Source organism: Chionomys nivalis, chromosome 21, assembly GCF_950005125.1.
Source record: "Chionomys nivalis chromosome 21, mChiNiv1.1, whole genome shotgun sequence".
Classification (NCBI taxonomy): domain Eukaryota; kingdom Metazoa; phylum Chordata; class Mammalia; order Rodentia; family Cricetidae; genus Chionomys; species Chionomys nivalis.
The window spans coordinates 44,233,863-44,248,219 of record NC_080106.1 but is presented as its reverse complement, the minus strand read 5'-3'; the positions used below and the strand labels follow the sequence as shown (position 1 = coordinate 44,248,219).

The window sequence follows — 14,357 nt, the reverse complement described above, 5'->3', positions numbered from 1 at the left end:
TTGTATCTGTGGATGTTTGCTTTATTACTGAGTATGTAATCAATTTTAGAGAAGGTTCCATGAGATGCTGAGAAGAAGATATATTCTTTTTTGTTTGAGTGGAATGTTCTATAGATGTCTGCTAAGTCCATTTGATTCATTACATCTGTTAGTTCTCTTATTTCTCTGTTAAGTTTATGTCTGGTTGACCTGTCCATTGGTGAAAGAGGAGTGTTGAAATCTCTGACTATTAGTGTGTGGGGTTTGATGTGTGATTTAAGTTTTGGTAATGTTTCTTTTACATATGTGGGTGCTCTTGTATTAGGGGCATAGATAGTCAGGATTGAGATTTCATCTTGATGAATTATTCCTGTCATGAGTACAAAGTGTCTTTCTCCATCTCTTCTGATTGATTTTAGTTTGAAATCAATTTTGTTAGATATTAGGATAACCCCACACCTGCTTGTTTCTTAGGTTCATTTGATGGAAAACCTTTTCCCAACCCTTTAATCTGAGGTAGTGTCTGTCTTTGAGTTTGAGGTGTGTTTCTTGTAAACAACAGAAGACTGGATCCTATTTTCATATCCATTCTCTTAACCTGTGTCTTTTTATAGGTGAATTGAGTACATTGATATTAAGCCATATTAATAACCAGTGGTTGTTAACTCCGGTTATTTTTCGGTAGTAGTGTTTGTGTGTTTCCCTTCTTTGGGTTATACTGGAGGGGGGTTATTAGATGTCTGTGTTATTGTGAGTGTAATTAGCTTCCTTGGGTTGAGGTTTACCTTCTAGTACTTTCTGTTAGGCTGGGTTTGTGGATATGTATTCTTTAAATCTGTTTTTTATCATGGAATATCTTGTTTTCTCATCGATGTTGAATGAAAGCTATGCTGGGCATAATAGTCTGGGCTTACATCCATGGTTTCATAGTGTCTACAGCACATCAATCCAAGACCTTCTGGCATTCATGGTTTCCATTGAGAAGTCAGGTGTAATTCTGATAGGTTTACCTTCATATGTTACTTGACTTTTTTCCTTTGCAGCTCTTAATATTCTTCCTATATTCTGTATGTTTTGTGTTTTGATTATTATATGGTGAGGGTTTTTTTTTTGATCCAGTCTATTTGATGTTCTATAAGCTTCTTGTACATTCATAGGGATATCCTTCTTTAGGTTGGGAAAGTTTTCTTCTATAATTTTGTTGAATATATTTTTTATGCCTTTGAGCTGGAGTTCTTTTCCTTCTTCTACCCCTATCATTCTTAGGTTTGGTCTTTTCATGGTGTCCCAGATTTCCTGAATGTTTTGTGTTAAGAATTTGTTCTATTTAGTGTTTTCTTTGACCAATGAGTCTGTTTCCTCTATAGTATCTTTAGTGCCTGAGATTCTTCTATCTTCTGTATTCTGTTGGTTATACTTGTCTCTGTAGTTCCTGTTCACTTACCCAGATTTTTCATATTCAGAATTCCCTCAGTTTGTGTTTTCTTTATTATCTCTATTTCAGTCTTCAAATCTTGTACTGTTTCCTTCACCTGTTTGATTGGATTTCTTCGGTTTCTTTGAGTGATTTATTAATTTCTTCCAACTTTTGTTTGTCTTCTCTTCCATTCCTTTTGATGGAGGAGGGTCATCTTTCTATCTGTTGCTTTCATTGGTTAATTAATAAAAAAAACTGCCTAGGCCCATTTGATAGGCCAACCCTTAGGTGGGCAGAGTAGACAAAACAAAATGCTGGGATAAAAAAGCCGAGTCAGTGAGTCGCCATGATTCTCCCACTCCAGACAGACACAGGTTAAGATCTTTCCTGGTAAGCCAGCTCGTGGTGCTACACAGAATATTAAATATGAGTTATATCAATGTGTAAGAGCTAGCCAATAAGAGGCTAAAACTAATGGGCCAAGCAGTGTTTAAAAGAATACAGTTTCCGTGTAATTATTTAGGGAAAGCTAGCCATGCGGAGCTGGATGGGAACATAGCCCACCGCTCCTATCACAACATCCTTTAGGGAGGTTTTTTTTGTTTTTTTTTTTGTTTGTTTGTTTGTTTGTTTGTTTTTACTTTGTCTTTAAAACCTCCATAATTTTTATAAAGTTATGTCTAAAGTCATTTTCTTCTAATTCTTCTGGGTTAGGATGATCCACTCTTCCATTTGTGTGTCCGCTGGGTTTTGGTGTTACCATGTTGCTTTTTAGAATATTAGAGGAAGTCTTTCATTGGTGCCTACCCATCTCTTCCTTCAAATGAGGCTGGCAGTGTCTGGTGTTTTGGTCCAATCCTTGCTATGGCTGTCTCTTAGGTCTCCCCAGTATTGGAGCAAGCTGTGTTTCAGAGTTCCACGGAGCTCACAGGCTCTTAGGTCCCCTCCCAGTTCCCCTCAGTATTGGAGCAATCTCTTTTCCAGGGTTCCACTAAGCTCGCAAATGAACTGATTGGCTTCCTTTCTGTTGAGGATTTCTACACCCATGTTCATAATAGTTATTAATTTGTGGTTTACCTTTTTAAAGTTTTGATCTAGTTTTATGTTAAAATAATGCTATTTTAATACAATAAGGACATAGTCCTTTGTTTTTATTTTATAGAAGTTATTGTTAAAGATTATATCATTTATCCCTTAAATATTTGATAACAGAAAACATTTAAGTCATTGGGATGCGGTACTTTATTTTTAGGTTTTTTTTTTGGGGGGGGGGGGGGAATTCAACCTGAAGACCAGAAAAGCGAAGCAGCCAGCCATTGGCTCTTACCTCAACCTCAGTTTGAAAATGGTGACACTACCTCCAGGAATCTCGGAATGAGACTGAGATTGAGTGCTGTCTCCTCCCATTTTATAATCTCTAGTTCTGAGATTAAGGGCTTGCACCACCTGGTTTCTATGGCAAACTAGTGTGACTACTTGGATTAAAAGTGTGTGTCATTGCTGCCTGGCCTGTGAAGCTGGCCAGTGTGACTGTTTTACTTTTCTGATCTTCAGGCAAGCTTTATTTATTAAAATACAAAGGAAATGCCACTAAATATTTCCTCCTGCTCCTACTTCGCTAAAATTCCCAGTTTCACTCTTCTTCTTTCTTTTACAAAATAACTATTTTTTATTTATTAGATTTTTTAAAAAAGATACCAATCTAAGTTCCCACTCCCTCCCCTCATTCCATTTCCTCCACACACCCTTCCCCCAATCCAATCCTTAGAGAGGGTAAGGCACATTGCTTTGGGGAAGGTCCAAGGCCTTCCCTACTATATCTAAGCTGAGCAAGGTATCTATTCAAAGAGAATAGGAACACAAAAAGCTAGTTCATGCAGTAGTGATAAATCCTGGTGCCACTGCCAGTGGCCCCTCCATCTGCCCCAGCCATGCACTGTCAACCACATTCAGAGGGACTAGTTTGGTCCTATGCTTGTTTCTTCCCAGTTCGGCTGGAGTTGGTGAGCTCCTATTAGCTTGGATAAATTGTTTCAGTGGGTGAACCCATCACGGCCTTGACCTCTTTGCATTCTTGTTCCTTCCAATCTTCAACTGAACTTTGGGAGCTCAGTCCAGTGCTCTGATGTGGGTCTCTGCCTTTGTTTCCATCTGTTGCTGGATGAAGGTCCTATGGTGATGTTTAAGATATTCATCAGTCTGACTACAGGGCAAATCAAGATTGGGTGCCCTACCTCTACATTTTAGAAGGTTGTTAACTATTTATTAAATGTCTTTAATAGGATTAGGACTGATCTAAAAGCAAAATTTCATTTCTAAGTGAGTTTCAATTTTTCAGCATAATTTAAAAAAAATCACCGTGCTCTGACTGATCAACACCAGTGTTGTCACCCGAGGAGTCACCGTGCTCTGATTGAGGCCAACACCACTGCTGTCCCCTGAGGAATCACCGTGTTCTGATTGAGGCCAACACCACTGTTGTCCCCTGAGGAGTCACCGTGTTCTGACCAACACAACTGCTGTTATCCAAGGAGCCTCTGTGCTCTGACCAAGACCAACACTGCTGCTGTCACCTGAGGAGTCACCATGTTTTGACCAGCACCGCTCCTGTCACCTGAGGAGACACTGTGCTCTGACCAACACCACTGCTGTCACCCGAGGAGTCACCGTGTTCTGACTGAGACCAACACCGCTGCTGTCACCTGAGGAGTCACCGTGTTTTGACCAGCACCGCTCCTGTCACCTGAGGAGTAACTGTGCTCTGACCAACACCACTGCTGTCACCTGAGGAGTCACCGTGCTCTGACCCAGATCAGCACCATAGCTGTACACCTGAGGCAAACAACAAAAACGGTGAGTTTTGTGTATTAACCAATTTTTTTTCTATAAAATGAACAAATGCATGGTGGTGAAAGAGTTGTCCTACTCAGTACAAATGTCTACAAACTGATTTGCCATGTCTCATACGATTGCCATCAAACCTCTCTCCCTTTGAGAGCAGGGTTCAAGGCCTGATGTGGCCTCTGCTCTCACTTCTCACGGTGCCTCTGTCTGTTCCCCACATCTCACACCTGTGTCTCACAGCTGAGCCGTTTGGAGGTCCTAGCCTTTGTTAACATTCTTTACTGAGACCCTTCAAGTACAGTGCTGGCTGATGAGTGCACACCCTCATGCCTCACTCTCAATCCCTCTTTTCAGAACACTTCTTCATCTACACACTCCAGCAATCTCATGTTGCCTCTTCACTGAGTAAAAAGTACTTCAATTTACTGGAATACTGAAACACATGAGGACCTAATTTTGATCCCAGGAAACCATGAAGAAAACGTCTGGCATGGTGGAACACTGAGGATCCTAACACAGGGAGGCAGACACAGCAGATCCTCAGGGATCACAGCACAGCCAGTCTAGCAAGCCGGCCATCTCTCAGTCAGAGACCCTGTCTAAAAGCACGAGGTGGGCACAGTCTGAGGGATGGCTTCTGAAATTGACCTTTGGCCTTCACACTCACACACATGCACATGTGTACCTGTATGGTTACATGTATTCATCCAAACATAGAGCGGGGAGAGAGGGAGGGAGAGAGGAAAAGGGGAAGGAAGAGGCAGGGATCTAGATAGAGAAGGGAGAGGATGGAACATTACTCTGGTCTCTGCTGCAGGGTTCTATGACAGAATAAAGGGGGAAACAAGAAGTTTTAACCTGAGGTCCAAGTGCTAGGATTGATCACATAGAACTATTTACTATGAAATAATACGATGCAGAAAGGAAGCAAACAGGAGATGGGATCTTCTGCAGTTCAGAACGGGACACCCGATAACGTCGATGTGGGAACTTCTTTGAGGGAAACAATGTTATTTATTTCTTGATTCCACTCTACAAGTCTCATTTCAAAAGCTGCCTGAGTGAAAGCATTAATAGATGAGTAATCCACACATAAACAGGCCTTTCAATCAATGTAGTCGAATGGGCCTCGGGAGCTGCTCCCGCCTACCTCGCGTCCTCAGCAGGGTCTGTCTCCAGCCATGCTTTTGCTGCTCTCTGCACAGTGTCGGAAGTCTGCAAACCCTTCAGACACGTTGTTTGATACAAAGGATGGGAGACAGATGACAATGGCTGGAAGGAATCACAGCGTGCCAAATCTCCACAAGCTCTTTGAACTGGCTTGATCCCTGTGGGAAGGGAAGGATGACTCAAAATGTTCTTTCAGGGGACTGCAGAGCTTGGGTGGCCGGTGAGAGGCTGACACAGGTCCTCTGTCTCTATGAGTCCAGTCGGGCGCAGGGAAGGGCACTTTCCCTGTCTAGGACTGAGCCAGCTCGGCTCCATCTCCTGGCAGCAGCTTCACACACATCTGTGAACTCCGCACATGACAAAACCTTTTCACAGTCTCCTTCTGTAGATGCGGGGTAGGGGCTTCGTGTCCCAGCAGGGATGGGTCAGCAGGACAGTGTGTGGTGGCAGACAGTGAACGCCAGAATGACATCAGCCAATAAGTCTCTGTTCTAGACTCTTGAAAAGTAATTGACACGATCTTTGAAAGAGGATCATTTTTCATTTAGGCAGGGAATATCTCTAAGTCATTATAATCTTAGCTTCAAAATAAATATGACCTCATTCAGAATAAAAAATTGGCAAGGCTAGTAATTTCAGAGAAACACATATTTTATCTCATGCTTGGGAGTAAGAGGTCTGTTATTATTCTTATATCCATTTTTATGATAAAATGGGGCCCAGAGAAGTTCAGATTTGCTAAGGTCACACAGCTAATAAACTAGAAAAATGAGACTCAATCTTAGTAATTTGTTCTCTGCATCATATATGTGAAACCCAATATAAATCGTAATTAATCTCTAGCCAGATGACTTTGTACACTGGATGAACATCAGCAAAATGTGCAGGAAGCAAAATGCCCAGCGCCGAGTGCAATGTGACAGGCTCCTTCCCCTGGAATCAGTCAGCGTGGCTTTCTAAGGCTCTGTGGAGAGAATGGCTTTTTCTCCTGGCTTTTGCTTAGCAGTCACGGAATCTAGTATGGCCGATGTCAGGTGGTGAGGCTACCGTCACAGGCAAGTGGTCAGGGGAATGTTCACTTTAAGAGTTTGATTTCACACACATCAAACCTGCCATGAGAGACTTCTGCAGAGCCCCTCCTATCTGCTTCAGTTATAAGAATGACTTTTCTAATATTTTATCAGCATGTGTTAATTTGTGTAATCATAGATTTTATTTTGGTATTTTCATAAATGTACATATAAGAATGACTTTTCTAATGTTTTATCAGCGTGTGTTAATTTGTGTAATCATAGATTTTATTTTGGTATTTTCATAAATGTATATGACACACTTCAGTCATAGCCCCCTGCCCCTTACCTTGCCACATCTTGTCCGCCCTTGCACTACTCAGCCATCTTTCTCTTGTCCACTTGCCTCCCTTCTATTCTCAAGGCCTTTTATTTTGTGACCTGGTAAATTTCATTAGGTTCTTTAAAACAACATGTGTGAGTGTTTGTCTATACGAGCATGGCACCTTACTAACCGTGTTTTACTGAAGAAAAGGTCTCTCTTGTTTCCTCATCAAGCATTAACCTCAAATTCCTGCTAAAGGAAAGGTGGGGTCAGAAGGCCCTCAATCATCCATGACAGTTTGGTGACAAGCTCAGTCTTGCGGGGAGCTTATGCAGGTAATTATTGTCGTGATGAGTTCAAGAACACAGCAGTCTGGTCATGCCCAGATCTCAGGGCTCCACAACTCTGCCCTGCTTCCTCTGGCCCTTATAGTCTTTCTGCCTTTTCTTCCAAGATGTCCTCTGAGCCTTGGAGTGGTGACATAAATGTCCCATTTGCAGCTGGGCATCAGCCACCCGTTTCGTTGAACCAAATCCTTTATAAGCCAACAAGGCTATTAGCATCTCTCAGATCTGCTCTCTGCCTTCAATGCTTCTGAAGCAAACAGAGATCTTAGCACTGACAGTTCCAGGGACACTGGGGTCCAGGGTTCTCCTCACACTTAAACACGACCCAGATAAGACAAATGGTCTCTCCCGTGCAGTCTTTCTTCTCATATATCTCTGTAGCTTTGCTTGGCAGCTTTAATAAGAATAATTGGTCCAATCCCAGGCCTTTAAAAACAAAGTTTTAATTTTATAACATAAGCTTTTCCATGATCTACAGTCGTCTGGGATTAGATGTCTTTCTTTGCCATTAGATGATTATGCTTTTTGCAGATTAGGGAAATGCGTGGAGAGGTGATCAAGACCACTTAACCTTTCCCAGAGAGAGCAAAGTATTTGGGAGGAGAGGCAGTATGGACAAGATGCAACCTGCTGGGGTCATGGCGTGGGCCCCACAATGCACAGTTGTAGCGTATCATCTTTTAAAGCAGATGTTCCCTCAGTTTGGTCAGTATCCTTCCATTTCAACACAACTGCTGAAGGCAGTCATTCTGTCACGCATCCATCACCATCACTCATTTATTTTACTTAAAAAATATTTTATTTGTTTATCTATGTATTTATTGTAATTGCAGGTCTGTCTTTGTGCATGTGTGGATGCATGTGTGTCGTGACATGAATATGGATGTCAGAAACAACTTACAGGAGTCAATTCTCTCCATCCTCCATGTGAGACCAGGATTTGAACCCGGGTTGTTAGAACGAGTAGCATGTACCTTTAACTGCTGAGCCATCTCTCTGGCCTCCTTTAGTCACATTCAAGCAACACCCATGTCCCCTGCACCATCACTAACTGCCAAAGACTCGGGACCAGTTTTGTGACTTTAAGACTCTAGAAGAATCTCATTACAAATGAATCTATACTCCTACCAAACATAAAATATATATTCTTTAAAACAATTTATTATTATGCAGTTTGAAGGATTTCCTATTGGGTATTCTGAAGGAAAGTGGATAATTAGAAATAATAGCTATGGAAATAGTGGAGCTCTGATTTTTTTTCTTAGTGACCTAAATTCCACAGAGTGTGGCTACCCACTAAGTTTGAGGATTTGAAAGATAGCACGCCTGTCAATAACCTATTAATCTGACAATGACTTGGAGGTCTGTTTGCTTGCCCTTGATCTCCAGGAGGGCTTACGAAGCTGAATCTGAGCTATAACCGACACACTTGAGTGCTTTTCTTTGTAAAGCCCTGAACTGGAGGGGAAGTCACTGAAGCTCTCTGAGGAACATAGAACACAGTCTCTCATATGGGCATTCTTCCTCTAACGAGGAAACACAAGTGCATTCTTCTACAAGATGGTCTTTCCTCCACTCTCTTTGGACCTTTTTCTTTTAAGAACCAAAGTAATAACATGGTAATTTTTGCCCATTAAGCTTGAGGGTCCACACGTATTTCAGATGTAATTTTCCCATAAATTTCACAGTGGTAAAGTGAGAGAAGAGCCCTGAATTATGTTTTTGATTTGAAGATAAATCATGTAATACTTTACAATCAGGAAATGTCTTGAACTTGGAACAATTTCATATAACAAGACAATATTCCACACGACTGCAGATATATCTGGCCTGATAAACTATGAAATAACACCTTTGTTTTCCTCCCCAGAAGCCCAGGTTGTCTAAGAAATGGATTAAGTGACTTTGACGTGACTTGCTTAAATCTCTCTCTCTGTCTTTTGTCTCTTACACATACACATGCACACACACACATACAAATATGCATGTGCGTATACACACACAGAGGAGTGCATAACCCATCTTTCTTCTCCACAACTCTAGAAAAAAAATGGAACTTGGCCTTCACTGTACATTTTTTTCTTTTATTGCTACTTGAATATAATAACTATAAAACCATGTTCTATGTAACCTGCACTAGCATAGACCCCGGGGGTAGAGTTAACACCTGAATCATATAAAACCTGTAACTCTCATGCTCTCCAGTTTAACTCTCTCTTTTAATTGGAGGTCCTTAATCAAGAACTTCTGTTAGAATTCTCTCTCCGGATGGGTGCTTAAAATAGGAATTGACAGAAGAATGATACCAGACTTGTCTCAAGTCACTATTGATAATGTTTGCCAAGCACAGACCAGTGACAGGAAAGAGCACCCAACATTGTTTGATGCATGCCGTCTTCACATTGACCTACAAAGACATGAACTATTGTTGCTTGTGAAGTTAGATAGCTGAATCTCAGTTGATCCAGTGATGGGATTTTACTAACACATCACACCCTGATCTCTACTGGCTTGCCTCCTTTCATGCCAGCTCTCTGCCGCTTCCTACCCTCTGTTACCCTCAAGCATACTAAAGTGTATCTCTTTGACTTGCTTTGGAACTAGGTGCATTCAGCTTCTGCAGAGAGGCAGAACCGGCAGTGAAGACAGCTTCACTTTCCTATGTAAAAGAAACATGTCTGCCCTAACTCACTGGTATTGGTGCTTCACACTGCGGTCGTGGCCTCTATGTATTTGCTTATGTGTTTTGTCTATCTCCTCCACTCTTACGTTGGCTCCACGAATCTAGGAACCATGTAGACTTTGTTTGGCAATCAATCAAGCCAATCAATTTTATCAAATGAAGGGAAGCAGCTTCAGGACAATGTCTGACACATTGGTTGGATTTTGTAGCACTGCGGGCTCAGTCTTTGTCTCCCCACCACCCTGCCTCTTTGATTGAGGTAGACTGTGAGACATTTTATTTTCAGTTACAAGAGGCCATGATAATACATTTCCTCAGAATTGAAAGCCCAGAGAATTAAAGATTTCTGCTTGAGAGTTAGTTTCTCATGATAATGCCAAGGATCAAGGTTAAGGTGGGTAAATCACTTTTAAACAGATTTCAGATGAGGCCGAGTGTAAACTGATGGATATGTTTCTCAGAAACAATGACAGCTCTGAACTGTCACGTTCCCCTAACCCTGTAGACCTTTATGTTGAAGTCTAAGGCCTGGCATCTCAGAACGCAACTGTTGTTTTCAGAGAAGGCTCTTTCCGGGGTATTAAGTTGAAATGAAGTCATTAGCAAGCCTCCCAACCCAGAATAAAGTCTTTATAAGAAGAGAAAATCGGGTGCACAGAGACACAGAGAGCTACAGCTGCTGTGGTAATGGAAAAAAAAAGAACAGGCAGAGTCTGAAGGCCAAGGGACAAATCTATTTTATGCACGGAAGAAAGCTCAGTTTTGGAGATGGACACACACTTCGCATATAGGAAAGGCGATAACTGCAGATGTAGGGGCCCGTGTAAGCTGTCAAGACTGAGAGAGACAGGTCACGGCAGCCTGAGCTGGCAGATATGCACAACAGGGCAGACCGTGCTAGCAGACATAGAGTAAATGCTGTTAAATTCACGTGACTTTTGACTTTTCGGATACTACTCTGGCTGACTTTGGGTCCTCTATGAATACTGACCATGGTCACAGCTCTACTGTCACTCCACAGTACAGGAACTTACCAGCATTTACTGTTTGCAAATTATGTGCCACCTTTCTGTCATTAAGATTAATATTCAATTCATCTTTATATGCATTCGTGGATCTATGTATATATTATAAAGTTTTTTGTGTATTTTTGTATACCTTAGTAAAAGGTTCGCAAATAGAATATATTATTTTCAGTACAGAGTATTCTACCAATATCCCAAAGAGTCATGGATCACATTTCTCCAGCTCTATTTGGGTTGATCCCTGTATATGAGGGCGTGGATTTTGATGTGATATTTCTTTTGTATTGGATAAGGGGAAGGAAGTTGCAGATTGTGTAGAGACTCATGGATGTGGCCACCAACTGTGAGTGCTACTTTTAGCATAAGGAATACATTGAGGTGCGTGCGTGTGTGTGTGTGTGTATGTGTGTGTATGTGTGTGTGTGTGAGAGAGAGAGAGAGAGAGAGAGAGAGAGAGAGAGAGAGAGGAGAGTGGAGGAGTGATAGAGTACCATGAATGAATTCTCAACACTACTTTTGTGCCTCTCTTTCCTTTGAAGATATCCTTACATGTACTTTTAAAGAAAAGCTTCAGCATTTCCATTTCATAGCAATAATCTATCACTGTTCACATCATCAGTGGATATCATCCATTGTTGTATATTATTTCCATTTTGAATCTCTAATGTAGATAAGAAAGTCCAAAATCCTATCAGGAATGAAAGAGTTAACCACACTGAAGAAACCACACCTAGAAAGCAGAGTGCATGGTGTCAAGGTAAAAGATAGCTTTCATATTTAACATCTCTTTATTTAAGCATAGCAGCAGCTTATGCTTTGGCCTAGTAGACAGCATTTCCTAGGAATAAGCACTTCCCTTTTCACTGTTTTATTCGATTATTCGAGGCCACTCCTCCACAAGAACACAGCTCTAATAAATCATGGCGCCCCTCCTTTCCTATTCACTGCTGTCCTCTAGCAACAAGAAAGTGTTTGGTGATATTAGAAATGCAATAAGTATTTGTTTAAAATGAATTAGCCTTTGCTGGGTGTTGAGTGGAAATACAGCTGTGCTACATGTGGTTTCTTGGAAGACCCAGGGTTGTCCAAAGCATTAAATTTCTCAATACATAGCTGGATACATTTATAATAGCCATGAAAAAGCACAGACAAGCCTTCAAGCCCTTAAAGTAATGTGGGTGCAAATTATTGTTTTGTGTGTGGTACCTTGACTCATTTGAGCAGCTTTGTCACCGTGGGGTCAAGGGTGTAGATTTACTTTTGTGACATAGCATTACATATGTCACAACTCTGTCACATTGGGTTTCACACTAGTTTTGTGAGAAGATGTTTATTGAAACTGGTATTAGATAGGAAAAATAGTAGTGGCAGTTCTGTTTATTGAGCTTTTCCAATATGCCTCTTCTGACCTAAGTCTTTTATGCTCCTCTCTCATCTAATACTGACAGTGGTTCTCCGAGTTATCTCTTCCAGTCATTTCATATTATTGATGAGGACTGTGGGGGCTGAGAAGTGTTTTTTATTTCTGCTTTTATTATTTACAGTAGAACTTTTAAAGTTTATAGCTGCAATAAAAATACATCATGAAAGCAGTGAGGTATGGTGGGAAAAGTCAATTGGTATTAAACACTGGTTTGGGCAGTTTTTCTTGGTTGGCTCATAACCCTTTCAGGGCCTTGATGTTCTCAAGGTAATATAGAATGTGTTTTCAAATGCTCTGCAGTTTTAAAGAAAGCATTGTAAATTTCCCTTGATTTTCTTCTTGCATATTTATGCTATCTGTGTCTGTCAGGAAAAGTTCTTTGCTGTGGGTTTGGATAAGTGTTTCCAAAAGCTCACAGGGGAAAGGCCTGGTCACAAATACCTGGAGTGACTGGGTGACAGTGGGGCATTAGAGAGACAGACTCTGCAGGACAGGACTTAGATTATTCAGAGCATTTACCTTTGAGGGGATTGCATTTACCTTTGAGGGGATTTCCTTGGACTCAGTCCCTCTTTTCTTTCAAGCTCCTTGGCCATCACAAGATAAGTAGCTTCTTCTGCTACATAATCCAGCCATGATGTGCTAATTCACCCCAGGCCCTAAAGGAAATAACCAACCAATTACAGAGGATACCTCCAAAACTGTGAGCTCAAATAAACAATTTTCTCTTTTCAAGTTGAGAAACTCATACATTTGTTATAATTACAGAAAACTGATTATATAATTATTCTTAGTTTTTTCTATTTCCTTCTTCTACTTCTCCCTTTTGTTTGGACTCTTACCATAATTATGCTGTATTATTTATCAGTAAAATGGGACTTGGGATAAAATGAGATCAAAATAACTGGGCTAAAACCTTCTTGGGGAAAATACAGACCACAGGAAGTTTCTCTTGTTTAACTATTGGGAGGTGAAAGTTGTTCAGCCCAGTGTTCTTGTTGAATAGTTTGAGACTGCATGTGGTATTTAGTAACTATTTCATGACTTCTCCTAAACTTATGCCTCCTTCCCTCCCTCCCTCCCTCCCTCCCTCCCTCCCTCCCTCCCTCCCTCCCTCCTTCCCTCCCTCCCTCCTCTTCCTTCCTGCATGTTTTCATTTACAAAGTCCTATAATGAACATTTAATGAAGTCAGCATTATGTGAATCACCATGGGTGTCACCTGTCTTGTGTTCAGGAAACTGTGATGCTAAAGGCAAGAAGCTACTACACAAACAAAATAAACATTACATAGCAAATCTCAGTAAGTAAAATGTCAGGGAATTTGAACTATGGGCACATGAGAATCAACACAAAGCGCTACTGAAAGTCTTCGCTGAGGAGATATTTTAAGTGAATCGTGACAATTTTGAAAAGCACTCTGGTAATGCACTGGTAACTCTTCTATTCCAGGGGCCAGTGGTCTGGGGACACACTGGTAACTCTTCTATTCCAGGGACCATTGGCCTGGGGACACACTGGTAACTCTTCTACTCCAGGGGCCAGTGGCAGACATCTTCTTGTCCATGCTCAAGACAAACTCACTCAACAGGTGACTCAGCTTGAATGACCTACACTGACATGCTTCTCAACTTGTTCCCCCTCTTCGGTACACCTCTACCCTGGCCCATGGTCGCACAGACTAGGATTTAAAGCTGTACAGGTGGCAGATGTTCAGTTTTGGCACACTCAGATTTAGAAAAAGACAGATATGTAGCTTTAGTCTGTGCCAATATGTGACAGAATTTTCAGTTTTTATCCATAGGCTAAAGTACTTTGATGCTCTGCCTTACGAGCAAAATCCCCTTCCTTCCGCTATTTTGAGGAACAAATGACTGCCTGTCTGTGACAAAGGCAAGATACAAAGAAATGTGGAGTGAGATCATTGGCTTTTCTCAACACTGGGCTAGAGCACCTAACAAACACAACCTAGCGGAGGAGAGGGCGGGTCTCTGGGACCACGCGTTAGAAGTTGTAGAAAAACTATGGTGGGCAGAAGAGATCAATCTTCCCGTGTGGGTGATTCGCATCATGAAAAATCAGGAAGCAGAAAGGAGTTAGGATATAATGTGGAAGGCCCATCTCTAGTGGCCTGTG

The 14,357-nt window shown here is 41.4% G+C and overlaps 1 protein-coding gene across 5 annotated transcripts in view; it reads left to right on the top strand.

The window, feature by feature from the left end:
- Positions 1–14,357, top strand: part of Inpp4b (inositol polyphosphate-4-phosphatase type II B) — a 789,563-nt gene that overhangs the window by 250,846 nt on the left and 524,360 nt on the right. For all 5 annotated transcript variants that reach the window (XM_057753361.1, XM_057753359.1, XM_057753358.1 and 2 more), the window contains exon 3: positions 3,735–4,249. The gene's annotated coding sequence lies outside the window, so the exon portion shown is untranslated. The remainder of the gene's footprint in view (positions 1–3,734; positions 4,250–14,357) is intronic.